The sequence below is a fragment of the Octopus bimaculoides genome, chromosome 7, assembly GCF_046866305.1.
Source record: "Octopus bimaculoides isolate indiv1 chromosome 7, ASM4686630v1, whole genome shotgun sequence".
In the NCBI taxonomy this organism is placed as follows: Eukaryota; Metazoa; Mollusca; class Cephalopoda; order Octopoda; family Octopodidae; genus Octopus; species Octopus bimaculoides.
Genome location: NC_142934.1, coordinates 66,695,257 through 66,722,729, shown reverse-complemented (window position 1 = coordinate 66,722,729; position 27,473 = coordinate 66,695,257). Strand labels below are relative to the sequence as shown.

The window sequence follows — 27,473 nt, the reverse complement described above, 5'->3', positions numbered from 1 at the left end:
TGGACAGATTTACTTTTTTACTTGTTTCAGTGATTCGATTGCAGCCATGCTGGAGAACCGCCTTTAGTCGAGCAAATCGACCCCAGAGCTTATTCTCTTTTGCCGCTAAGTTACGGGGACGTAAACACACCAGCATCGGTTGTCAGATGATGTTGGGAGACAAACACAGACACGCAAACATACATACATATATATATATATATATATATATATATACAACGAGCTTCTTCCAGTTTCCGTCTACCAAATCCACTCACAAGGCTTTGGTCAGCCCGATGCTATAGTAGAAGACACTTGCCCAAGGTGCCACGCAGTGAGACTGAACCCGGGACCATGTGGTTAGTAAGCAAACTACTTACCACACAACCACTCCTAATTCAAATATTATTATTCTTTGAATTAAATTCTTTTACAGTTGCCAGCAAAATAATGCTAAAGAGCATTGATGATTCAATAGTAGAATGCCCACGGGGCGCCCTGATTCAATTCTCAGCCAATGCAGCATGGCACTTTTTTACTTCTTATTAACGTGGTGACTTTTATTAATTCCCTCGGAGGAATCTTCGGGAAAATGTTTTTAAGTTAAAGCCTTTCTTCTTTCAATGAATTTTCTTTTCATAACTTAGAAGGCTTGTAATGTCAGGCAGCATCGGTGGTTCAGTGGTAGAATGCTCGCCTGCCACGCGGGCGGCCCGGGTTCGATTCCCGGCCGATGCAACATTACATTTTTTTTTTCATTTTATTAAGGTTCTTATTTTTTATAAATTGCTTTCAAGCCATACAAAATGGTCTAAGTTTGAATATTGTTATTCTTTGAATAAATTTTTTTATAACTTTCAGGAGAACAATGCCAACGAGTATCGACGGTTCAGAGGCAGAATGCTGACGGGCCGCCCACGTTCAGTTCCTGGCTGACACAACCTGATACTTTCTTTATTAACGTTGAAGTTTTTGGTAATTGCTGTCGAGGAAGCTTCAGAAAGCTTCTAACTGCAAGTCTTTTGAGCATTGAACGAATTTTCATTTCATAACTTAGAAGGGTAATTGTTCATTATGGTTTGGTTATATTAAAAAAAGGAAATAAAAATTAAGTGGGAGATAAGTAGTAAAAGAGGCAGCTTACCTTTTACACAACATAAACACATGTGGGCGGAGGTAAGTGATATGGATCACACTCCCTTTGTTTTTTTGTTGTTTTTTTTATTCTGCAGGAACCCACTATATTTGGAAATGCAGATTTTTTTTTTTTTTTTTTTTTTGCAGATTCGGAATCTCCGCACTCAGATTAGTGGTCTAAGTTTGAATATTGTTATTCTTTGAATAAATTTTTTTATAACTTTCAGGAGAACAATGCCAACGAGTATCGACGGTTCAGAGGCAGAATGCTGACGGGCCGCCCACGTTCAGTTCCTGGCTGACACAACCTGATACTTTCTTTATTAACGTTGAAGTTTTTGGTAATTGCTGTCGAGGAAGCTTCAGAAAGCTTCTAACTGCAAGTCTTTTGAGCATTGAACGAATTTTCATTTCATAACTTAGAAGGGTAATTGTTCATTATGGTTTGGTTATATTAAAAAAAGGAAATAAAAATTAAGTGGGAGATAAGTAGTAAAAGAGGCAGCTTACCTTTTACACAACATAAACACATGTGGGCGGAGGTAAGTGATATGGATCACACTCCCTTTGTTTTTTTGTTGTTTTTTTTATTCTGCAGGAACCCACTATATTTGGAAATGCAGATTTTTTTTTTTTTTTTTTTTTTGCAGATTCGGAATCTCCGCACTCAGATTAGTGGATTTCTGTAAAAAAAAAAAAAGCTAAAAAAAAAAAACCAAAGGGTTGCGGTCCATGTTCTTTACCTCCGCCCAGATGTCTTCCTTTTATCCGTGGAATTACACCATATAAATTCATGCAAATATGAAACAAACAATTCGTCCGATGTCCCAAACTGTCGTCGCAACACCCGTTTTACTCGTACCCATATGCTTTCAACATTTTGTGTGTGAACGTGTTGATTATGAGGATCAACAAAATTTTGTTGGTGTATAATCACCTCATGCGTGTAGGCACTATCATTCAGGATACCAATGTTATTATACGCTCGCTAGCCAACACTGTCTATGTGAGTCCCAGGTAAATCCATCTTTGCATCAGCGCAGTTAAAGTTTATTCAGTACGGTCAGGTACTTCGACCAAAAAAAATACTTTTTAAAGACGCTCTCAATGCCAGCGAATACTCAATGGCCAGGGCGCCACTCACCTCGATGATACTCACGATGAAAGAACTTGCTTTCGTCAATTTCTACAACTAATGACTGTCCATTAGCATCCAAACCGCCGATTTCTATGGGATTCTGTTGGAGCCAAACATCACGTACTTCCCGACAGAAATTACACCAATCCACGACTGTAGTTCGACAACTGACGGAAGACTCGTCTATAATATCATCTGGTGACATATCTCGTGCCCAACAGAAAATAATTAGAATGATATTGAACAAAGAAATATGAATTCTCTCAAAAAATGAACCGTAACGAACAGATTTGGGTAATTGTTCAGTATGGTTATGGCGTAATTCCACGGACAAAAAGAACACATTTATTCACTTTCTGACGGCGATCGCCAGTGTTTTATGCTGTGTAAAAATAAGTTGCTTCTTTTACTAGTTGTAAGGCGCAGGAGTGGCTGTGTGGTAAGTAGCTTGCTTACCAACCACATGGTTCCGAGTTCAGTCCCACTGCGTGGTATCTTGGGCAAATTTCTACTATAGCCTCGGGCCGACCAAAGCCTTGTGAGTGGATTTGGTAGACGGAAACTGAAAGAAGCCCGTCGTATATATGTATATATATATATGTGTGTGTGTGTGTGTGTCTGTGTCTGTGTTTGTCCCCCTAGCATTGCTTGACAAACGATGCTGGTGTGTTTATGTCCCCGTCACTTAGCAGTTCGGCAAAAGAGACCGATAGAATAAGTACTAGGCTTACAAAGAATAAGTCCCGGGGTCGATTTGCTCGACTAAAGACGGTGCTCCAGCATGGCCGCAGTCAAATGACTGAAACAAGTAAAAGAGTAAAGAGTATACCGAACAATTACCATATTTTTCATAATTGCTTTCAATATTGCTATCCTTTGAATGGGCTTTTCTTTTATAACTTCCAGTAAAATAATGCCAAAGAGCATCGATGACTCAGTGGTAGAATGCTTGCTGGTCGCCCGGGTTCAAATCTGGGCCGACGCAACCTGATACTCTCTTGCTTTTTATAAACGTTGAGATTTTTGGTAATTACTTTCGAGGAAGCTTCGGAAAATGTTTTGTTCTTTGAATGCATTTTCATTTCATGACTTAAAAGAGACACTAGACAAGCGAGCATCGGTGGTTCAGTGGTAGAATGCTCGCCTGCCACGCGGGCGGCCCGGGTTCGATTCCCGGCCGATGCAACCTGTTTTTTTTCATTCTATTGGACAGATTTACTTTTTTACTTGTTTTAGTGATTTGACTACAGCCATGCTGGAGCACTGCCTTTAGTCGAACAAATCAACCCCAGAGCTTTTCTTTTATAACTTCCAGTAAAATAATGCCAAAGAGCATCGATGACTCAGTGCTAGAATGCTTGCTGGTCGCCCGGGTTCAAATCTGGGCCGACGCAACCTGATACTCTCTTGCTTTTTATTAACGTTGAGATTTTTGGTAATTACTTTCGAGGAAGCTTCGGAAAATGTTTTGTTCTTTGAATGCATTTTCATTTCATGACTTAAAAGAGACGCTATACAAGTGAGCATCGGTGGTTCAGTGGTAGAATGCTCGCCTGCCACGCGGGCGGCCCGGTTTCGGTTCCCGGCCGATGCAACCTGTTTTTTTTCATTCTATTGGACAGATTTACTTTTTTACTTGTTTCAGTGATTCGATTGCAGCCATGCTGGAGAACCGCCTTTAGTCGAGCAAATCGACCCCAGAGCTTATTCTCTTTTGCCGCTAAGTTACGGGGACGTAAACACACCAGCATCGGTTGTCAGATGATGTTGGGAGACAAACACAGACACGCAAACATACATACATATATATATATATATATATATATATATATATATACAACGAGCTTCTTCCAGTTTCCGTCTACCAAATCCACTCACAAGGCTTTGGTCAGCCCGATGCTATAGTAGAAGACACTTGCCCAAGGTGCCACGCAGTGAGACTGAACCCGGGACCATGTGGTTAGTAAGCAAGCTACTTACCACACAACCACTCCTAATTCAAATATTATTATTCTTTGAATTAAATTCTTTTACAGTTTCCAGCAAAATAATGCTAAAGAGCATTGATGATTCAATAGTAGAATGCCCACGGGGCGCCCTGATTCAATTCTCAGCCAATGCAGCATGACACTTTTTTACTTCTTATTAACGTGGTGACTTTTATTAATTCCCTCGGAGGAAGCTTCGGGAAAATGTTTTTAAGTTAAAGCCTTTCTTCTTTCGATGAATTTTCTTTTCATAACTTAGAAGGCTTGTAATGTCAGGCAGCATCGGTGGTTCAGTGGTAGAATGCTCGCCTGCCACGCGGGCGGCCCGGGTTCGATTCCCGGCCGATGCAACATTACATTTCTTTTTTCATTTTATTAAGGTTCTTATTTTTTATAAATTGCTTTCAAGCCATACAAAATGGTCTAAGTTTGAATATTGTTATTCTTTGAATAAATTTTTTTATAACTTTCAGGAGAACAATGCCAACGAGTATCGACGGTTCAGAGGCAGAATGCTGACGGGCCGCCCACGTTCAGTTCCTGGCTGACACAACCTGATACTTTCTTTATTAACGTTGAAGTTTTTGGTAATTGCTGTCGAGGAAGCTTCAGAAAGCTTCTAACTGCAAGTCTTTTGAGCATTGAACGAATTTTCATTTCATAACTTAGAAGGGTAATTGTTCATTATGGTTTGGTTATATTAAAAAAAGGAAATAAAAATTAAGTGGGAGATAAGTAGTAAAAGAGGCAGCTTACCTTTTACACAACATAAACACATGTGGGCGGAGGTAAGTGATATGGATCACACTCCCTTTGTTTTTTTGTTGTTTTTTTTATTCTGCAGGAACCCACTATATTTGGAAATGCAGATTTTTTTTTTTTTTTTTTTTTTGCAGATTCGGAATCTCCGCACTCAGATTAGTGGATTTCTGTAAAAAAAAAAAAAGCTAAAAAAAAAAAACCAAAGGGTTGCGGTCCATGTTCTTTACCTCCGCCCAGATGTCTTCCTTTTATCCGTGGAATTACACCATATAAATTCATGCAAATATGAAACAAACAATTCGTCCGATGTCCCAAACTGTCGTCGCAACACCCGTTTTACTCGTACCCATATGCTTTCAACATTTTGTGTGTGAACGTGTTGATTATGAGGATCAACAAAATTTTGTTGGTGTATAATCACCTCATGCGTGTAGGCACTATCATTCAGGATACCAATGTTATTATACGCTCGCTAGCCAACACTGTCTATGTGAGTCCCAGGTAAATCCATCTTTGCATCAGCGCAGTTAAAGTTTATTCAGTACGGTCAGGTACTTCGACCAAAAAAAATACTTTTTAAAGACGCTCTCAATGCCAGCGAATACTCAATGGCCAGGGCGCCACTCACCTCGATGATACTCACGATGAAAGAACTTGCTTTCGTCAATTTCTACAACTAATGACTGTCCATTAGCATCCAAACCGCCGATTTCTATGGGATTCTGTTGGAGCCAAACATCACGTACTTCCCGACAGAAATTACACCAATCCACGACTGTAGTTCGACAACTGACGGAAGACTCGTCTATAAAATCATCTGGTGACATATCTCGTGCCCAACAGAAAATAATTAGAATGATATTGAACAAAGAAATATGAATTCTCTCAAAAAATGAACCGTAACGAACAGATTTGGGTAATTGTTCAGTATGGTTATGGCGTAATTCCACGGACAAAAAGAACACATTTATTCACTTTCTGACGGCGATCGCCAGTGTTTTATGCTGTGTAAAAATAAGTTGCTTCTTTTACTAGTTGTAAGGCGCAGGAGTGGCTGTGTGGTAAGTAGCTTGCTTACCAACCACATGGTTCCGTGTTCAGTCCCACTGCGTGGTATCTTGGGCAAATTTCTACTATAGCCTCGGGCCGACCAAAGCCTTGTGAGTGGATTTGGTAGACGGAAACTGAAAGAAGCCCGTCGTATATATGTATATATATATATATGTGTGTGTGTGTGTGTCTGTGTCTGTGTTTGTCCCCCTAGCATTGCTTGACAAACGATGCTGGTGTGTTTATGTCCCCGTCACTTAGCAGTTCGGCAAAAGAGACCGATAGAATAAGTACTAGGCTTACAAAGAATAAGTCCCGGGGTCGATTTGCTCGACTAAAGACGGTGCTCCAGCATGGCCGCAGTCAAATGACTGAAACAAGTAAAAGAGTAAAGAGTATACCGAACAATTACCATATTTTTCATAATTGCTTTCAATATTGCTATCCTTTGAATGGGCTTTTCTTTTATAACTTCCAGTAAAATAATGCCAAAGAGCATCGATGACTCAGTGGTAGAATGCTTGCTGGTCGCCCGGGTTCAAATCTGGGCCGACGCAACCTGATACTCTCTTGCTTTTTATAAACGTTGAGATTTTTGGTAATTACTTTCGAGGAAGCTTCGGAAAATGTTTTGTTCTTTGAATGCATTTTCATTTCATGACTTAAAAGAGACGCTATACAAGTGAGCATCGGTGGTTCAGTGGTAGAATGCTCGCCTGCCACGCGGGCGGCCCGGGTTCGATTCCCGGCCGATGCAACCTGTTTTTTTTCATTCTATTGGACAGATTTACTTTTTTACTTGTTTTAGTGATTTGACTACAGCCATGCTGGAGCACTGCCTTTAGTCGAACAAATCAACCCCAGAGCTTTTCTTTTATAACTTCCAGTAAAATAATGCCAAAGAGCATCGATGACTCAGTGCTAGAATGCTTGCTGGTCGCCCGGGTTCAAATCTGGGCCGACGCAACCTGATACTCTCTTGCTTTTTATTAACGTTGAGATTTTTGGTAATTACTTTCGAGGAAGCTTCGGAAAATGTTTTGTTCTTTGAATGCATTTTCATTTCATGACTTAAAAGAGACGCTATACAAGTGAGCATCGGTGGTTCAGTGGTAGAATGCTCGCCTGCCACGCGGGCGGCCCGGGTTCGATTCCCGGCCGATGCAACCTGTTTTTTTTCATTCTATTGGACAGATTTACTTTTTTACTTGTTTCAGTGATTCGATTGCAGCCATGCTGGAGAACCGCCTTTAGTCGAGCAAATCGACCCCAGAGCTTATTCTCTTTTGCCGCTAAGTTACGGGGACGTAAACACACCAGCATCGGTTGTCAGATGATGTTGGGAGACAAACACAGACACGCAAACATACATACATATATATATATATATATATATATATATACAACGAGCTTCTTCCAGTTTCCGTCTACCAAATCCACTCACAAGGCTTTGGTCAGCCCGATGCTATAGTAGAAGACACTTGCCCAAGGTGCCACGCAGTGAGACTGAACCCGGGACCATGTGGTTAGTAAGCAAGCTACTTACCACACAACCACTCCTAATTCAAATATTATTATTCTTTGAATTAAATTCTTTTACAGTTTCCAGCAAAATAATGCTAAAGAGCATTGATGATTCAATAGTAGAATGCCCACGGGGCGCCCTGATTCAATTCTCAGCCAATGCAGCATGACACTTTTTTACTTCTTATTAACGTGGTGACTTTTATTAATTCCCTCGGAGGAAGCTTCGGGAAAATGTTTTTAAGTTAAAGCCTTTCTTCTTTCAATGAATTTTCTTTTCATAACTTAGAAGGCTTGTAATGTCAGGCAGCATCGGTGGTTCAGTGGTAGAATGCTCGCCTGCCACGCGGGCGGCCCGGGTTCGATTCCCGGCCGATGCAACATTACATTTCTTTTTTCATTTTATTAAGGTTCTTATTTTTTATAAATTGCTTTCAAGCCATACAAAATGGTCTAAGTTTGAATATTGTTATTCTTTGAATAAATTTTTTTATAACTTTCAGGAGAACAATGCCAACGAGTATCGACGGTTCAGAGGCAGAATGCTGACGGGCCGCCCACGTTCAGTTCCTGGCTGACACAACCTGATACTTTCTTTATTAACGTTGAAGTTTTTGGTAATTGCTGTCGAGGAAGCTTCAGAAAGCTTCTAACTGCAAGTCTTTTGAGCATTGAACGAATTTTCATTTCATAACTTAGAAGGGTAATTGTTCATTATGGTTTGGTTATATTAAAAAAAGGAAATAAAAATTAAGTGGGAGATAAGTAGTAAAAGAGGCAGCTTACCTTTTACACAACATAAACACATGTGGGCGGAGGTAAGTGATATGGATCACACTCCCTTTGTTTTTTTGTTGTTTTTTTTATTCTGCAGGAACCCACTATATTTGGAAATGCAGATTTTTTTTTTTTTTTTTTTTTTTGCAGATTCGGAATCTCCGCACTCAGATTAGTGGATTTCTGTAAAAAAAAAAAAAAGCTAAAAAAAAAAAACCAAAGGGTTGCGGTCCATGTTCTTTACCTCCGCCCGGATGTCTTCCTTTTATCCGTGGAATTACACCATATAAATTCATGCAAATATGAAACAAACAATTCGTCCGATGTCCCAAACTGTCGTCGCAACACCCGTTTTACTCGTACCCATATGCTTTCAACATTTTGTGTGTGAACGTGTTGATTATGAGGATCAACAAAATTTTGTTGGTGTATAATCACCTCATGCGTGTAGGCACTATCATTCAGGATACCAATGTTATTATACGCTCGCTAGCCAACACTGTCTATGTGAGTCCCAGGTAAATCCATCTTTGCATCAGCGCAGTTAAAGTTTATTCAGTACGGTCAGGTACTTCGACCAAAAAAAATACTTTTTAAAGACGCTCTCAATGCCAGCGAATACTCAATGGCCAGGGCGCCACTCACCTCGATGATACTCACGATGAAAGAACTTGCTTTCGTCAATTTCTACAACTAATGACTGTCCATTAGCATCCAAACCGCCGATTTCTATGGGATTCTGTTGGAGCCAAACATCACGTACTTCCCGACAGAAATTACACCAATCCACGACTGTAGTTCGACAACTGACGGAAGACTCGTCTATAAAATCATCTGGTGACATATCTCGTGCCCAACAGAAAATAATTAGAATGATATTGAACAAAGAAATATGAATTCTCTCAAAAAATGAACCGTAACGAACAGATTTGGGTAATTGTTCAGTATGGTTATGGCGTAATTCCACGGACAAAAAGAACACATTTATTCACTTTCTGACGGCGATCGCCAGTGTTTTATGCTGTGTAAAAATAAGTTGCTTCTTTTACTAGTTGTAAGGCGCAGGAGTGGCTGTGTGGTAAGTAGCTTGCTTACCAACCACATGGTTCCGTGTTCAGTCCCACTGCGTGGTATCTTGGGCAAATTTCTACTATAGCCTCGGGCCGACCAAAGCCTTGTGAGTGGATTTGGTAGACGGAAACTGAAAGAAGCCCGTCGTATATATGTATATATATATATATGTGTGTGTGTGTGTGTCTGTGTCTGTGTTTGTCCCCCTAGCATTGCTTGACAAACGATGCTGGTGTGTTTATGTCCCCGTCACTTAGCAGTTCGGCAAAAGAGACCGATAGAATAAGTTCTAGGCTTACAAAGAATAAGTCCCGGGGTCGATTTGCTCGACTAAAGACGGTGCTCCAGCATGGCCGCAGTCAAATGACTGAAACAAGTAAAAGAGTAAAGAGTATACCGAACAATTACCATATTTTTCATAATTGCTTTCAATATTGCTATCCTTTGAATGGGCTTTTCTTTTATAACTTCCAGTAAAATAATGCCAAAGAGCATCGATGACTCAGTGGTAGAATGCTTGCTGGTCGCCCGGGTTCAAATCTGGGCCGACGCAACCTGATACTCTCTTGCTTTTTATAAACGTTGAGATTTTTGGTAATTACTTTCGAGGAAGCTTCGGAAAATGTTTTGTTCTTTGAATGCATTTTCATTTCATGACTTAAAAGAGACACTAGACAAGCGAGCATCGGTGGTTCAGTGGTAGAATGCTCGCCTGCCACGCGGGCGGCCCGGGTTCGATTCCCGGCCGATGCAACATTACATTTTTTTTTTCATTTTATTAAGGTTCTTATTTTTTATAAATTGCTTTCAAGCCATACAAAATGGTCTAAGTTTGAATATTGTTATTCTTTGAATAAATTTTTTTATAACTTTCAGGAGAACAATGCCAACGAGTATCGACGGTTCAGAGGCAGAATGCTGACGGGCCGCCCACGTTCAGTTCCTGGCTGACACAACCTGATACTTTCTTTATTAACGTTGAAGTTTTTGGTAATTGCTGTCGAGGAAGCTTCAGAAAGCTTCTAACTGCAAGTCTTTTGAGCATTGAACGAATTTTCATTTCATAACTTAGAAGGGTAATTGTTCATTATGGTTTGGTTATATTAAAAAAAGGAAATAAAAATTAAGTGGGAGATAAGTAGTAAAAGAGGCAGCTTACCTTTTACACAACATAAACACATGTGGGCGGAGGTAAGTGATATGGATCACACTCCCTTTGTTTTTTTGTTGTTTTTTTTATTCTGCAGGAACCCACTATATTTGGAAATGCAGATTTTTTTTTTTTTTTTTTTTTTTGCAGATTCGGAATCTCCGCACTCAGATTAGTGGATTTCTGTAAAAAAAAAAAAAGCTAAAAAAAAAAAACCAAAGGGTTGCGGTCCATGTTCTTTACCTCCGCCCAGATGTCTTCCTTTTATCCGTGGAATTACACCATATAAATTCATGCAAATATGAAACAAACAATTCGTCCGATGTCCCAAACTGTCGTCGCAACACCCGTTTTACTCGTACCCATATGCTTTCAACATTTTGTGTGTGAACGTGTTGATTATGAGGATCAACAAAATTTTGTTGGTGTATAATCACCTCATGCGTGTAGGCACTATCATTCAGGATACCAATGTTATTATACGCTCGCTAGCCAACACTGTCTATGTGAGTCCCAGGTAAATCCATCTTTGCATCAGCGCAGTTAAAGTTTATTCAGTACGGTCAGGTACTTCGACCAAAAAAAATACTTTTTAAAGACGCTCTCAATGCCAGCGAATACTCAATGGCCAGGGCGCCACTCACCTCGATGATACTCACGATGAAAGAACTTGCTTTCGTCAATTTCTACAACTAATGACTGTCCATTAGCATCCAAACCGCCGATTTCTATGGGATTCTGTTGGAGCCAAACATCACGTACTTCCCGACAGAAATTACACCAATCCACGACTGTAGTTCGACAACTGACGGAAGACTCGTCTATAATATCATCTGGTGACATATCTCGTGCCCAACAGAAAATAATTAGAATGATATTGAACAAAGAAATATGAATTCTCTCAAAAAATGAACCGTAACGAACAGATTTGGGTAATTGTTCAGTATGGTTATGGCGTAATTCCACGGACAAAAAGAACACATTTATTCACTTTCTGACGGCGATCGCCAGTGTTTTATGCTGTGTAAAAATAAGTTGCTTCTTTTACTAGTTGTAAGGCGCAGGAGTGGCTGTGTGGTAAGTAGCTTGCTTACCAACCACATGGTTCCGAGTTCAGTCCCACTGCGTGGTATCTTGGGCAAATTTCTACTATAGCCTCGGGCCGACCAAAGCCTTGTGAGTGGATTTGGTAGACGGAAACTGAAAGAAGCCCGTCGTATATATGTATATATATATATGTGTGTGTGTGTGTGTGTCTGTGTCTGTGTTTGTCCCCCTAGCATTGCTTGACAAACGATGCTGGTGTGTTTATGTCCCCGTCACTTAGCAGTTCGGCAAAAGAGACCGATAGAATAAGTACTAGGCTTACAAAGAATAAGTCCCGGGGTCGATTTGCTCGACTAAAGACGGTGCTCCAGCATGGCCGCAGTCAAATGACTGAAACAAGTAAAAGAGTAAAGAGTATACCGAACAATTACCATATTTTTCATAATTGCTTTCAATATTGCTATCCTTTGAATGGGCTTTTCTTTTATAACTTCCAGTAAAATAATGCCAAAGAGCATCGATGACTCAGTGGTAGAATGCTTGCTGGTCGCCCGGGTTCAAATCTGGGCCGACGCAACCTGATACTCTCTTGCTTTTTATAAACGTTGAGATTTTTGGTAATTACTTTCGAGGAAGCTTCGGAAAATGTTTTGTTCTTTGAATGCATTTTCATTTCATGACTTAAAAGAGACACTAGACAAGCGAGCATCGGTGGTTCAGTGGTAGAATGCTCGCCTGCCACGCGGGCGGCCCGGGTTCGATTCCCGGCCGATGCAACCTGTTTTTTTTCATTCTATTGGACAGATTTACTTTTTTACTTGTTTTAGTGATTTGACTACAGCCATGCTGGAGCACTGCCTTTAGTCGAACAAATCAACCCCAGAGCTTTTCTTTTATAACTTCCAGTAAAATAATGCCAAAGAGCATCGATGACTCAGTGCTAGAATGCTTGCTGGTCGCCCGGGTTCAAATCTGGGCCGACGCAACCTGATACTCTCTTGCTTTTTATTAACGTTGAGATTTTTGGTAATTACTTTCGAGGAAGCTTCGGAAAATGTTTTGTTCTTTGAATGCATTTTCATTTCATGACTTAAAAGAGACGCTATACAAGTGAGCATCGGTGGTTCAGTGGTAGAATGCTCGCCTGCCACGCGGGCGGCCCGGTTTCGGTTCCCGGCCGATGCAACCTGTTTTTTTTCATTCTATTGGACAGATTTACTTTTTTACTTGTTTCAGTGATTCGATTGCAGCCATGCTGGAGAACCGCCTTTAGTCGAGCAAATCGACCCCAGAGCTTATTCTCTTTTGCCGCTAAGTTACGGGGACGTAAACACACCAGCATCGGTTGTCAGATGATGTTGGGAGACAAACACAGACACGCAAACATACATACATATATATATATATATATATATATATATACAACGAGCTTCTTCCAGTTTCCGTCTACCAAATCCACTCACAAGGCTTTGGTCAGCCCGATGCTATAGTAGAAGACACTTGCCCAAGGTGCCACGCAGTGAGACTGAACCCGGGACCATGTGGTTAGTAAGCAAACTACTTACCACACAACCACTCCTAATTCAAATATTATTATTCTTTGAATTAAATTCTTTTACAGTTGCCAGCAAAATAATGCTAAAGAGCATTGATGATTCAATAGTAGAATGCCCACGGGGCGCCCTGATTCAATTCTCAGCCAATGCAGCATGGCACTTTTTTACTTCTTATTAACGTGGTGACTTTTATTAATTCCCTCGGAGGAATCTTCGGGAAAATGTTTTTAAGTTAAAGCCTTTCTTCTTTCAATGAATTTTCTTTTCATAACTTAGAAGGCTTGTAATGTCAGGCAGCATCGGTGGTTCAGTGGTAGAATGCTCGCCTGCCACGCGGGCGGCCCGGGTTCGATTCCCGGCCGATGCAACATTACATTTTTTTTTTCATTTTATTAAGGTTCTTATTTTTTATAAATTGCTTTCAAGCCATACAAAATGGTCTAAGTTTGAATATTGTTATTCTTTGAATAAATTTTTTTATAACTTTCAGGAGAACAATGCCAACGAGTATCGACGGTTCAGAGGCAGAATGCTGACGGGCCGCCCACGTTCAGTTCCTGGCTGACACAACCTGATACTTTCTTTATTAACGTTGAAGTTTTTGGTAATTGCTGTCGAGGAAGCTTCAGAAAGCTTCTAACTGCAAGTCTTTTGAGCATTGAACGAATTTTCATTTCATAACTTAGAAGGGTAATTGTTCATTATGGTTTGGTTATATTAAAAAAAGGAAATAAAAATTAAGTGGGAGATAAGTAGTAAAAGAGGCAGCTTACCTTTTACACAACATAAACACATGTGGGCGGAGGTAAGTGATATGGATCACACTCCCTTTGTTTTTTTGTTGTTTTTTTTATTCTGCAGGAACCCACTATATTTGGAAATGCAGATTTTTTTTTTTTTTTTTTTTTTGCAGATTCGGAATCTCCGCACTCAGATTAGTGGTCTAAGTTTGAATATTGTTATTCTTTGAATAAATTTTTTTATAACTTTCAGGAGAACAATGCCAACGAGTATCGACGGTTCAGAGGCAGAATGCTGACGGGCCGCCCACGTTCAGTTCCTGGCTGACACAACCTGATACTTTCTTTATTAACGTTGAAGTTTTTGGTAATTGCTGTCGAGGAAGCTTCAGAAAGCTTCTAACTGCAAGTCTTTTGAGCATTGAACGAATTTTCATTTCATAACTTAGAAGGGTAATTGTTCATTATGGTTTGGTTATATTAAAAAAAGGAAATAAAAATTAAGTGGGAGATAAGTAGTAAAAGAGGCAGCTTACCTTTTACACAACATAAACACATGTGGGCGGAGGTAAGTGATATGGATCACACTCCCTTTGTTTTTTTGTTGTTTTTTTTATTCTGCAGGAACCCACTATATTTGGAAATGCAGATTTTTTTTTTTTTTTTTTTTTTGCAGATTCGGAATCTCCGCACTCAGATTAGTGGATTTCTGTAAAAAAAAAAAAAGCTAAAAAAAAAAAACCAAAGGGTTGCGGTCCATGTTCTTTACCTCCGCCCAGATGTCTTCCTTTTATCCGTGGAATTACACCATATAAATTCATGCAAATATGAAACAAACAATTCGTCCGATGTCCCAAACTGTCGTCGCAACACCCGTTTTACTCGTACCCATATGCTTTCAACATTTTGTGTGTGAACGTGTTGATTATGAGGATCAACAAAATTTTGTTGGTGTATAATCACCTCATGCGTGTAGGCACTATCATTCAGGATACCAATGTTATTATACGCTCGCTAGCCAACACTGTCTATGTGAGTCCCAGGTAAATCCATCTTTGCATCAGCGCAGTTAAAGTTTATTCAGTACGGTCAGGTACTTCGACCAAAAAAAATACTTTTTAAAGACGCTCTCAATGCCAGCGAATACTCAATGGCCAGGGCGCCACTCACCTCGATGATACTCACGATGAAAGAACTTGCTTTCGTCAATTTCTACAACTAATGACTGTCCATTAGCATCCAAACCGCCGATTTCTATGGGATTCTGTTGGAGCCAAACATCACGTACTTCCCGACAGAAATTACACCAATCCACGACTGTAGTTCGACAACTGACGGAAGACTCGTCTATAATATCATCTGGTGACATATCTCGTGCCCAACAGAAAATAATTAGAATGATATTGAACAAAGAAATATGAATTCTCTCAAAAAATGAACCGTAACGAACAGATTTGGGTAATTGTTCAGTATGGTTATGGCGTAATTCCACGGACAAAAAGAACACATTTATTCACTTTCTGACGGCGATCGCCAGTGTTTTATGCTGTGTAAAAATAAGTTGCTTCTTTTACTAGTTGTAAGGCGCAGGAGTGGCTGTGTGGTAAGTAGCTTGCTTACCAACCACATGGTTCCGAGTTCAGTCCCACTGCGTGGTATCTTGGGCAAATTTCTACTATAGCCTCGGGCCGACCAAAGCCTTGTGAGTGGATTTGGTAGACGGAAACTGAAAGAAGCCCGTCGTATATATGTATATATATATATGTGTGTGTGTGTGTGTGTCTGTGTCTGTGTTTGTCCCCCTAGCATTGCTTGACAAACGATGCTGGTGTGTTTATGTCCCCGTCACTTAGCAGTTCGGCAAAAGAGACCGATAGAATAAGTACTAGGCTTACAAAGAATAAGTCCCGGGGTCGATTTGCTCGACTAAAGACGGTGCTCCAGCATGGCCGCAGTCAAATGACTGAAACAAGTAAAAGAGTAAAGAGTATACCGAACAATTACCATATTTTTCATAATTGCTTTCAATATTGCTATCCTTTGAATGGGCTTTTCTTTTATAACTTCCAGTAAAATAATGCCAAAGAGCATCGATGACTCAGTGGTAGAATGCTTGCTGGTCGCCCGGGTTCAAATCTGGGCCGACGCAACCTGATACTCTCTTGCTTTTTATAAACGTTGAGATTTTTGGTAATTACTTTCGAGGAAGCTTCGGAAAATGTTTTGTTCTTTGAATGCATTTTCATTTCATGACTTAAAAGAGACACTAGACAAGCGAGCATCGGTGGTTCAGTGGTAGAATGCTCGCCTGCCACGCGGGCGGCCCGGGTTCGATTCCCGGCCGATGCAACCTGTTTTTTTTCATTCTATTGGACAGATTTACTTTTTTACTTGTTTTAGTGATTTGACTACAGCCATGCTGGAGCACTGCCTTTAGTCGAACAAATCAACCCCAGAGCTTTTCTTTTATAACTTCCAGTAAAATAATGCCAAAGAGCATCGATGACTCAGTGCTAGAATGCTTGCTGGTCGCCCGGGTTCAAATCTGGGCCGACGCAACCTGATACTCTCTTGCTTTTTATTAACGTTGAGATTTTTGGTAATTACTTTCGAGGAAGCTTCGGAAAATGTTTTGTTCTTTGAATGCATTTTCATTTCATGACTTAAAAGAGACGCTATACAAGTGAGCATCGGTGGTTCAGTGGTAGAATGCTCGCCTGCCACGCGGGCGGCCCGGTTTCGGTTCCCGGCCGATGCAACCTGTTTTTTTTCATTCTATTGGACAGATTTACTTTTTTACTTGTTTCAGTGATTCGATTGCAGCCATGCTGGAGAACCGCCTTTAGTCGAGCAAATCGACCCCAGAGCTTATTCTCTTTTGCCGCTAAGTTACGGGGACGTAAACACACCAGCATCGGTTGTCAGATGATGTTGGGAGACAAACACAGACACGCAAACATACATACATATATATATATATATATATATATACAACGAGCTTCTTCCAGTTTCCGTCTACCAAATCCACTCACAAGGCTTTGGTCAGCCCGATGCTATAGTAGAAGACACTTGCCCAAGGTGCCACGCAGTGAGACTGAACCCGGGACCATGTGGTTAGTAAGCAAACTACTTACCACACAACCACTCCTTATTCAAATATTATTATTCTTTGAATTAAATTCTTTTACAGTTGCCAGCAAAATAATGCTAAAGAGCATTGATGATTCAATAGTAGAATGCCCACGGGGCGCCCTGATTCAATTCTCAGCCAATGCAGCATGGCACTTTTTTACTTCTTATTAACGTGGTGACTTTTATTAATTCCCTCGGAGGAAGCTTCGGGAAAATGTTTTTAAGTTAAAGCCTTTCTTCTTTCAATGAATTTTCTTTTCATAACTTAGAAGGCTTGTAATGTCAGGCAGCATCGGTGGTTCAGTGGTAGAATGCTCGCCTGCCACGCGGGCGGCCCGGGTTCGATTCCCGGCCGATGCAACATTACATTTATTTTTTCATTTTATTAAGGTTCTTATTTTTTATAAATTGCTTTCAAGCCATACAAAATGGTCTAAGTTTGAATATTGTTATTCTTTGAATAAATTTTTTTATAACTTTCAGGAGAACAATGCCAACGAGTATCGACGGTTCAGAGGCAGAATGCTGACGGGCCGCCCACGTTCAGTTCCTGGCTGACACAACCTGATACTTTCTTTATTAACGTTGAAGTTTTTGGTAATTGCTGTCGAGGAAGCTTCAGAAAGCTTCTAACTGCAAGTCTTTTGAGCATTGAACGAATTTTCATTTCATAACTTAGAAGGGTAATTGTTCATTATGGTTTGGTTATATTAAAAAAAGGAAATAAAAATTAAGTGGGAGATAAGTAGTAAAAGAGGCAGCTTACCTTTTACACAACATAAACACATGTGGGCGGAGGTAAGTGATATGGATCACACTCCCTTTGTTTTTTTGTTGTTTTTTTTATTCTGCAGGAACCCACTATATTTGGAAATGCAGATTTTTTTTTTTTTTTTTTTTTTTGCAGATTCGGAATCTCCGCACTCAGATTAGTGGATTTCTGTAAAAAAAAAAAAAGCTAAAAAAAAAAAACCAAAGGGTTGCGGTCCATGTTCTTTACCTCCGCCCAGATGTCTTCCTTTTATCCGTGGAATTACACCATATAAATTCATGCAAATATGAAACAAACAATTCGTCCGATGTCCCAAACTGTCGTCGCAACACCCGTTTTACTCGTACCCATATGCTTTCAACATTTTGTGTGTGAACGTGTTGATTATGAGGATCAACAAAATTTTGTTGGTGTATAATCACCTCATGCGTGTAGGCACTATCATTCAGGATACCAATGTTATTATACGCTCGCTAGCCAACACTGTCTATGTGAGTCCCAGGTAAATCCATCTTTGCATCAGCGCAGTTAAAGTTTATTCAGTACGGTCAGGTACTTCGACCAAAAAAAATACTTTTTAAAGACGCTCTCAATGCCAGCGAATACTCAATGGCCAGGGCGCCACTCACCTCGATGATACTCACGATGAAAGAACTTGCTTTCGTCAATTTCTACAACTAATGACTGTCCATTAGCATCCAAACCGCCGATTTCTATGGGATTCTGTTGGAGCCAAACATCACGTACTTCCCGACAGAAATTACACCAATCCACGACTGTAGTTCGACAACTGACGGAAGACTCGTCTATAAAATCATCTGGTGACATATCTCGTGCCCAACAGAAAATAATTAGAATGATATTGAACAAAGAAATATGAATTCTCTCAAAAAATGAACCGTAACGAACAGATTTGGGTAATTGTTCAGTATGGTTATGGCGTAATTCCACGGACAAAAAGAACACATTTATTCACTTTCTGACGGCGATCGCCAGTGTTTTATGCTGTGTAAAAATAAGTTGCTTCTTTTACTAGTTGTAAGGCGCAGGAGTGGCTGTGTGGTAAGTAGCTTGCTTACCAACCACATGGTTCCGAGTTCAGTCCCACTGCGTGGTATCTTGGGCAAATTTCTACTATAGCCTCGGGCCGACCAAAGCCTTGTGAGTGGATTTGGTAGACGGAAACTGAAAGAAGCCCGTCGTATATATGTATATATATATATATGTGTGTGTGTGTGTGTCTGTGTCTGTGTTTGTCCCCCTAGCATTGCTTGACAAACGATGCTGGTGTGTTTATGTCCCCGTCACTTAGCAGTTCGGCAAAAGAGACCGATAGAATAAGTACTAGGCTTACAAAGAATAAGTCCCGGGGTCGATTTGCTCGACTAAAGACGGTGCTCCAGCATGGCCGCAGTCAAATGACTGAAACAAGTAAAAGAGTAAAGAGTATACCGAACAATTACCATATTTTTCATAATTGCTTTCAATATTGCTATCCTTTGAATGGGCTTTTCTTTTATAACTTCCAGTAAAATAATGCCAAAGAGCATCGATGACTCAGTGGTAGAATGCTTGCTGGTCGCCCGGGTTCAAATCTGGGCCGACGCAACCTGATACTCTCTTGCTTTTTATAAACGTTGAGATTTTTGGTAATTACTTTCGAGGAAGCTTCGGAAAATGTTTTGTTCTTTGAATGCATTTTCATTTCATGACTTAAAAGAGACACTAGACAAGCGAGCATCGGTGGTTCAGTGGTAGAATGCTCGCCTGCCACGCGGGCGGCCCGGGTTCGATTCCCGGCCGATGCAACCTGTTTTTTTTCATTCTATTGGACAGATTTACTTTTTTACTTGTTTTAGTGATTTGACTACAGCCATGCTGGAGCACTGCCTTTAGTCGAACAAATCAACCCCAGAGCTTTTCTTTTATAACTTCCAGTAAAATAATGCCAAAGAGCATCGATGACTCAGTGCTAGAATGCTTGCTGGTCGCCCGGGTTCAAATCTGGGCCGACGCAACCTGATACTCTCTTGCTTTTTATTAACGTTGAGATTTTTGGTAATTACTTTCGAGGAAGCTTCGGAAAATGTTTTGTTCTTTGAATGCATTTTCATTTCATGACTTAAAAGAGACGCTATACAAGTGAGCATCGGTGGTTCAGTGGTAGAATGCTCGCCTGCCACGCGGGCGGCCCGGTTTCGGTTCCCGGCCGATGCAACCTGTTTTTTTTCATTCTATTGGACAGATTTACTTTTTTACTTGTTTCAGTGATTCGATTGCAGCCATGCTGGAGAACCGCCTTTAGTCGAGCAAATCGACCCCAGAGCTTATTCTCTTTTGCCGCTAAGTTACGGGGACGTAAACACACCAGCATCGGTTGTCAGATGATGTTGGGAGACAAACACAGACACGCAAACATACATACATATATATATATATATATATATATATATACAACGAGCTTCTTCCAGTTTCCGTCTACCAAATCCACTCACAAGGCTTTGGTCAGCCCGATGCTATAGTAGAAGACACTTGCCCAAGGTGCCACGCAGTGAGACTGAACCCGGGACCATGTGGTTAGTAAGCAAACTACTTACCACACAACCACTCCTAATTCAAATATTATTATTCTTTGAATTAAATTCTTTTACAGTTGCCAGCAAAATAATGCTAAAGAGCATTGATGATTCAATAGTAGAATGCCCACGGGGCGCCCTGATTCAATTCTCAGCCAATGCAGCATGGCACTTTTTTACTTCTTATTAACGTGGTGACTTTTATTAATTCCCTCGGAGGAATCTTCGGGAAAATGTTTTTAAGTTAAAGCCTTTCTTCTTTCAATGAATTTTCTTTTCATAACTTAGAAGGCTTGTAATGTCAGGCAGCATCGGTGGTTCAGTGGTAGAATGCTCGCCTGCCACGCGGGCGGCCCGGGTTCGATTCCCGGCCGATGCAACATTACATTTTTTTTTTCATTTTATTAAGGTTCTTATTTTTTATAAATTGCTTTCAAGCCATACAAAATGGTCTAAGTTTGAATATTGTTATTCTTTGAATAAATTTTTTTATAACTTTCAGGAGAACAATGCCAACGAGTATCGACGGTTCAGAGGCAGAATGCTGACGGGCCGCCCACGTTCAGTTCCTGGCTGACACAACCTGATACTTTCTTTATTAACGTTGAAGTTTTTGGTAATTGCTGTCGAGGAAGCTTCAGAAAGCTTCTAACTGCAAGTCTTTTGAGCATTGAACGAATTTTCATTTCATAACTTAGAAGGGTAATTGTTCATTATGGTTTGGTTATATTAAAAAAAGGAAATAAAAATTAAGTGGGAGATAAGTAGTAAAAGAGGCAGCTTACCTTTTACACAACATAAACACATGTGGGCGGAGGTAAGTGATATGGATCACACTCCCTTTGTTTTTTTGTTGTTTTTTTTATTCTGCAGGAACCCACTATATTTGGAAATGCAGATTTTTTTTTTTTTTTTTTTTTTGCAGATTCGGAATCTCCGCACTCAGATTAGTGGTCTAAGTTTGAATATTGTTATTCTTTGAATAAATTTTTTTATAACTTTCAGGAGAACAATGCCAACGAGTATCGACGGTTCAGAGGCAGAATGCTGACGGGCCGCCCACGTTCAGTTCCTGGCTGACACAACCTGATACTTTCTTTATTAACGTTGAAGTTTTTGGTAATTGCTGTCGAGGAAGCTTCAGAAAGCTTCTAACTGCAAGTCTTTTGAGCATTGAACGAATTTTCATTTCATAACTTAGAAGGGTAATTGTTCATTATGGTTTGGTTATATTAAAAAAAGGAAATAAAAATTAAGTGGGAGATAAGTAGTAAAAGAGGCAGCTTACCTTTTACACAACATAAACACATGTGGGCGGAGGTAAGTGATATGGATCACACTCCCTTTGTTTTTTTGTTGTTTTTTTTATTCTGCAGGAACCCACTATATTTGGAAATGCAGATTTTTTTTTTTTTTTTTTTTTTGCAGATTCGGAATCTCCGCACTCAGATTAGTGGATTTCTGTAAAAAAAAAAAAAGCTAAAAAAAAAAAACCAAAGGGTTGCGGTCCATGTTCTTTACCTCCGCCCAGATGTCTTCCTTTTATCCGTGGAATTACACCATATAAATTCATGCAAATATGAAACAAACAATTCGTCCGATGTCCCAAACTGTCGTCGCAACACCCGTTTTACTCGTACCCATATGCTTTCAACATTTTGTGTGTGAACGTGTTGATTATGAGGATCAACAAAATTTTGTTGGTGTATAATCACCTCATGCGTGTAGGCACTATCATTCAGGATACCAATGTTATTATACGCTCGCTAGCCAACACTGTCTATGTGAGTCCCAGGTAAATCCATCTTTGCATCAGCGCAGTTAAAGTTTATTCAGTACGGTCAGGTACTTCGACCAAAAAAAATACTTTTTAAAGACGCTCTCAATGCCAGCGAATACTCAATGGCCAGGGCGCCACTCACCTCGATGATACTCACGATGAAAGAACTTGCTTTCGTCAATTTCTACAACTAATGACTGTCCATTAGCATCCAAACCGCCGATTTCTATGGGATTCTGTTGGAGCCAAACATCACGTACTTCCCGACAGAAATTACACCAATCCACGACTGTAGTTCGACAACTGACGGAAGACTCGTCTATAATATCATCTGGTGACATATCTCGTGCCCAACAGAAAATAATTAGAATGATATTGAACAAAGAAATATGAATTCTCTCAAAAAATGAACCGTAACGAACAGATTTGGGTAATTGTTCAGTATGGTTATGGCGTAATTCCACGGACAAAAAGAACACATTTATTCACTTTCTGACGGCGATCGCCAGTGTTTTATGCTGTGTAAAAATAAGTTGCTTCTTTTACTAGTTGTAAGGCGCAGGAGTGGCTGTGTGGTAAGTAGCTTGCTTACCAACCACATGGTTCCGAGTTCAGTCCCACTGCGTGGTATCTTGGGCAAATTTCTACTATAGCCTCGGGCCGACCAAAGCCTTGTGAGTGGATTTGGTAGACGGAAACTGAAAGAAGCCCGTCGTATATATGTATATATATATATGTGTGTGTGTGTGTGTGTCTGTGTCTGTGTTTGTCCCCCTAGCATTGCTTGACAAACGATGCTGGTGTGTTTATGTCCCCGTCACTTAGCAGTTCGGCAAAAGAGACCGATAGAATAAGTACTAGGCTTACAAAGAATAAGTCCCGGGGTCGATTTGCTCGACTAAAGACGGTGCTCCAGCATGGCCGCAGTCAAATGACTGAAACAAGTAAAAGAGTAAAGAGTATACCGAACAATTACCATATTTTTCATAATTGCTTTCAATATTGCTATCCTTTGAATGGGCTTTTCTTTTATAACTTCCAGTAAAATAATGCCAAAGAGCATCGATGACTCAGTGGTAGAATGCTTGCTGGTCGCCCGGGTTCAAATCTGGGCCGACGCAACCTGATACTCTCTTGCTTTTTATAAACGTTGAGATTTTTGGTAATTACTTTCGAGGAAGCTTCGGAAAATGTTTTGTTCTTTGAATGCATTTTCATTTCATGACTTAAAAGAGACACTAGACAAGCGAGCATCGGTGGTTCAGTGGTAGAATGCTCGCCTGCCACGCGGGCGGCCCGGGTTCGATTCCCGGCCGATGCAACCTGTTTTTTTTCATTCTATTGGACAGATTTACTTTTTTACTTGTTTTAGTGATTTGACTACAGCCATGCTGGAGCACTGCCTTTAGTCGAACAAATCAACCCCAGAGCTTTTCTTTTATAACTTCCAGTAAAATAATGCCAAAGAGCATCGATGACTCAGTGCTAGAATGCTTGCTGGTCGCCCGGGTTCAAATCTGGGCCGACGCAACCTGATACTCTCTTGCTTTTTATTAACGTTGAGATTTTTGGTAATTACTTTCGAGGAAGCTTCGGAAAATGTTTTGTTCTTTGAATGCATTTTCATTTCATGACTTAAAAGAGACGCTATACAAGTGAGCATCGGTGGTTCAGTGGTAGAATGCTCGCCTGCCACGCGGGCGGCCCGGTTTCGGTTCCCGGCCGATGCAACCTGTTTTTTTTCATTCTATTGGACAGATTTACTTTTTTACTTGTTTCAGTGATTCGATTGCAGCCATGCTGGAGAACCGCCTTTAGTCGAGCAAATCGACCCCAGAGCTTATTCTCTTTTGCCGCTAAGTTACGGGGACGTAAACACACCAGCATCGGTTGTCAGATGATGTTGGGAGACAAACACAGACACGCAAACATACATACATATATATATATATATATATATATACAACGAGCTTCTTCCAGTTTCCGTCTACCAAATCCACTCACAAGGCTTTGGTCAGCCCGATGCTATAGTAGAAGACACTTGCCCAAGGTGCCACGCAGTGAGACTGAACCCGGGACCATGTGGTTAGTAAGCAAACTACTTACCACACAACCACTCCTTATTCAAATATTATTATTCTTTGAATTAAATTCTTTTACAGTTGCCAGCAAAATAATGCTAAAGAGCATTGATGATTCAATAGTAGAATGCCCACGGGGCGCCCTGATTCAATTCTCAGCCAATGCAGCATGGCACTTTTTTACTTCTTATTAACGTGGTGACTTTTATTAATTCCCTCGGAGGAAGCTTCGGGAAAATGTTTTTAAGTTAAAGCCTTTCTTCTTTCAATGAATTTTCTTTTCATAACTTAGAAGGCTTGTAATGTCAGGCAGCATCGGTGGTTCAGTGGTAGAATGCTCGCCTGCCACGCGGGCGGCCCGGGTTCGATTCCCGGCCGATGCAACATTACATTTATTTTTTCATTTTATTAAGGTTCTTATTTTTTATAAATTGCTTTCAAGCCATACAAAATGGTCTAAGTTTGAATATTGTTATTCTTTGAATAAATTTTTTTATAACTTTCAGGAGAACAATGCCAACGAGTATCGACGGTTCAGAGGCAGAATGCTGACGGGCCGCCCACGTTCAGTTCCTGGCTGACACAACCTGATACTTTCTTTATTAACGTTGAAGTTTTTGGTAATTGCTGTCGAGGAAGCTTCAGAAAGCTTCTAACTGCAAGTCTTTTGAGCATTGAACGAATTTTCATTTCATAACTTAGAAGGGTAATTGTTCATTATGGTTTGGTTATATTAAAAAAAGGAAATAAAAATTAAGTGGGAGATAAGTAGTAAAAGAGGCAGCTTACCTTTTACACAACATAAACACATGTGGGCGGAGGTAAGTGATATGGATCACACTCCCTTTGTTTTTTTGTTGTTTTTTTTATTCTGCAGGAACCCACTATATTTGGAAATGCAGATTTTTTTTTTTTTTTTTTTTTTTTGCAGATTCGGAATCTCCGCACTCAGATTAGTGGATTTCTGTAAAAAAAAAAAAAGCTAAAAAAAAAAAACCAAAGGGTTGCGGTCCATGTTCTTTACCTCCGCCCAGATGTCTTCCTTTTATCCGTGGAATTACACCATATAAATTCATGCAAATATGAAACAAACAATTCGTCCGATGTCCCAAACTGTCGTCGCAACACCCGTTTTACTCGTACCCATATGCTTTCAACATTTTGTGTGTGAACGTGTTGATTATGAGGATCAACAAAATTTTGTTGGTGTATAATCACCTCATGCGTGTAGGCACTATCATTCAGGATACCAATGTTATTATACGCTCGCTAGCCAACACTGTCTATGTGAGTCCCAGGTAAATCCATCTTTGCATCAGCGCAGTTAAAGTTTATTCAGTACGGTCAGGTACTTCGACCAAAAAAAATACTTTTTAAAGACGCTCTCAATGCCAGCGAATACTCAATGGCCAGGGCGCCACTCACCTCGATGATACTCACGATGAAAGAACTTGCTTTCGTCAATTTCTACAACTAATGACTGTCCATTAGCATCCAAACCGCCGATTTCTATGGGATTCTGTTGGAGCCAAACATCACGTACTTCCCGACAGAAATTACACCAATCCACGACTGTAGTTCGACAACTGACGGAAGACTCGTCTATAAAATCATCTGGTGACATATCTCGTGCCCAACAGAAAATAATTAGAATGATATTGAACAAAGAAATATGAATTCTCTCAAAAAATGAACCGTAACGAACAGATTTGGGTAATTGTTCAGTATGGTTATGGCGTAATTCCACGGACAAAAAGAACACATTTATTCACTTTCTGACGGCGATCGCCAGTGTTTTATGCTGTGTAAAAATAAGTTGCTTCTTTTACTAGTTGTAAGGCGCAGGAGTGGCTGTGTGGTAAGTAGCTTGCTTACCAACCACATGGTTCCGAGTTCAGTCCCACTGCGTGGTATCTTGGGCAAATTTCTACTATAGCCTCGGGCCGACCAAAGCCTTGTGAGTGGATTTGGTAGACGGAAACTGAAAGAAGCCCGTCGTATATATGTATATATATATATATGTGTGTGTGTGTGTGTCTGTGTCTGTGTTTGTCCCCCTAGCATTGCTTGACAAACGATGCTGGTGTGTTTATGTCCCCGTCACTTAGCAGTTCGGCAAAAGAGACCGATAGAATAAGTACTAGGCTTACAAAGAATAAGTCCCGGGGTCGATTTGCTCGACTAAAGACGGTGCTCCAGCATGGCCGCAGTCAAATGACTGAAACAAGTAAAAGAGTAAAGAGTATACCGAACAATTACCATATTTTTCATAATTGCTTTCAATATTGCTATCCTTTGAATGGGCTTTTCTTTTATAACTTCCAGTAAAATAATGCCAAAGAGCATCGATGACTCAGTGGTAGAATGCTTGCTGGTCGCCCGGGTTCAAATCTGGGCCGACGCAACCTGATACTCTCTTGCTTTTTATAAACGTTGAGATTTTTGGTAATTACTTTCGAGGAAGCTTCGGAAAATGTTTTGTTCTTTGAATGCATTTTCATTTCATGACTTAAAAGAGACACTAGACAAGCGAGCATCGGTGGTTCAGTGGTAGAATGCTCGCCTGCCACGCGGGCGGCCCGGGTTCGATTCCCGGCCGATGCAACCTGTTTTTTTTCATTCTATTGGACAGATTTACTTTTTTACTTGTTTTAGTGATTTGACTACAGCCATGCTGGAGCACTGCCTTTAGTCGAACAAATCAACCCCAGAGCTTTTCTTTTATAACTTCCAGTAAAATAATGCCAAAGAGCATCGATGACTCAGTGCTAGAATGCTTGCTGGTCGCCCGGGTTCAAATCTGGGCCGACGCAACCTGATACTCTCTTGCTTTTTATTAACGTTGAGATTTTTGGTAATTACTTTCGAGGAAGCTTCGGAAAATGTTTTGTTCTTTGAATGCATTTTCATTTCATGACTTAAAAGAGACGCTATACAAGTGAGCATCGGTGGTTCAGTGGTAGAATGCTCGCCTGCCACGCGGGCGGCCCGGTTTCGGTTCCCGGCCGATGCAACCTGTTTTTTTTCATTCTATTGGACAGATTTACTTTTTTACTTGTTTCAGTGATTCGATTGCAGCCATGCTGGAGAACCGCCTTTAGTCGAGCAAATCGACCCCAGAGCTTATTCTCTTTTGCCGCTAAGTTACGGGGACGTAAACACACCAGCATCGGTTGTCAGATGATGTTGGGAGACAAACACAGACACGCAAAC

General features: G+C 40.4%; 16 non-coding genes across 16 annotated transcripts; all 16 read left to right on the top strand.

Moving 5' to 3' along the window:
* The first annotated feature begins 646 nt into the window (after window positions 1-646).
* Window positions 647-717, top strand: Trnag-gcc (transfer RNA glycine (anticodon GCC)). The gene has a single exon. It is a non-coding gene; the product is annotated as a tRNA-Gly (tRNA).
* Window positions 718-3,368: 2,651 nt separating this feature from the next.
* Trnag-gcc (transfer RNA glycine (anticodon GCC)) lies at window positions 3,369-3,439 on the top strand. The gene has a single exon. It is a non-coding gene; the product is annotated as a tRNA-Gly (tRNA).
* Window positions 3,440-4,521: 1,082 nt separating this feature from the next.
* On the top strand, window positions 4,522-4,592 carry Trnag-gcc (transfer RNA glycine (anticodon GCC)). The gene has a single exon. It is a non-coding gene; the product is annotated as a tRNA-Gly (tRNA).
* Window positions 4,593-6,740: 2,148 nt separating this feature from the next.
* Window positions 6,741-6,811, top strand: Trnag-gcc (transfer RNA glycine (anticodon GCC)). Its single transcript has one exon. It is a non-coding gene; the product is annotated as a tRNA-Gly (tRNA).
* A 338-nt stretch (window positions 6,812-7,149) lies between these two features.
* Trnag-gcc (transfer RNA glycine (anticodon GCC)) lies at window positions 7,150-7,220 on the top strand. Its single transcript has one exon. It is a non-coding gene; the product is annotated as a tRNA-Gly (tRNA).
* A 667-nt stretch (window positions 7,221-7,887) lies between these two features.
* On the top strand, window positions 7,888-7,958 carry Trnag-gcc (transfer RNA glycine (anticodon GCC)). Its single transcript has one exon. It is a non-coding gene; the product is annotated as a tRNA-Gly (tRNA).
* Window positions 7,959-10,108: 2,150 nt separating this feature from the next.
* On the top strand, window positions 10,109-10,179 carry Trnag-gcc (transfer RNA glycine (anticodon GCC)). Its single transcript has one exon. It is a non-coding gene; the product is annotated as a tRNA-Gly (tRNA).
* Window positions 10,180-12,328: 2,149 nt separating this feature from the next.
* Trnag-gcc (transfer RNA glycine (anticodon GCC)) lies at window positions 12,329-12,399 on the top strand. Its single transcript has one exon. It is a non-coding gene; the product is annotated as a tRNA-Gly (tRNA).
* Window positions 12,400-13,475: 1,076 nt separating this feature from the next.
* Window positions 13,476-13,546, top strand: Trnag-gcc (transfer RNA glycine (anticodon GCC)). Its single transcript has one exon. It is a non-coding gene; the product is annotated as a tRNA-Gly (tRNA).
* Window positions 13,547-16,197: 2,651 nt separating this feature from the next.
* Window positions 16,198-16,268, top strand: Trnag-gcc (transfer RNA glycine (anticodon GCC)). The gene has a single exon. It is a non-coding gene; the product is annotated as a tRNA-Gly (tRNA).
* Window positions 16,269-17,340: 1,072 nt separating this feature from the next.
* Window positions 17,341-17,411, top strand: Trnag-gcc (transfer RNA glycine (anticodon GCC)). The gene has a single exon. It is a non-coding gene; the product is annotated as a tRNA-Gly (tRNA).
* A 2,149-nt stretch (window positions 17,412-19,560) lies between these two features.
* On the top strand, window positions 19,561-19,631 carry Trnag-gcc (transfer RNA glycine (anticodon GCC)). Its single transcript has one exon. It is a non-coding gene; the product is annotated as a tRNA-Gly (tRNA).
* A 1,076-nt stretch (window positions 19,632-20,707) lies between these two features.
* On the top strand, window positions 20,708-20,778 carry Trnag-gcc (transfer RNA glycine (anticodon GCC)). Its single transcript has one exon. It is a non-coding gene; the product is annotated as a tRNA-Gly (tRNA).
* Window positions 20,779-23,429: 2,651 nt separating this feature from the next.
* Window positions 23,430-23,500, top strand: Trnag-gcc (transfer RNA glycine (anticodon GCC)). Its single transcript has one exon. It is a non-coding gene; the product is annotated as a tRNA-Gly (tRNA).
* Window positions 23,501-24,572: 1,072 nt separating this feature from the next.
* Window positions 24,573-24,643, top strand: Trnag-gcc (transfer RNA glycine (anticodon GCC)). The gene has a single exon. It is a non-coding gene; the product is annotated as a tRNA-Gly (tRNA).
* A 2,150-nt stretch (window positions 24,644-26,793) lies between these two features.
* Trnag-gcc (transfer RNA glycine (anticodon GCC)) lies at window positions 26,794-26,864 on the top strand. Its single transcript has one exon. It is a non-coding gene; the product is annotated as a tRNA-Gly (tRNA).
* Window positions 26,865-27,473: the final 609 nt, after the last annotated feature.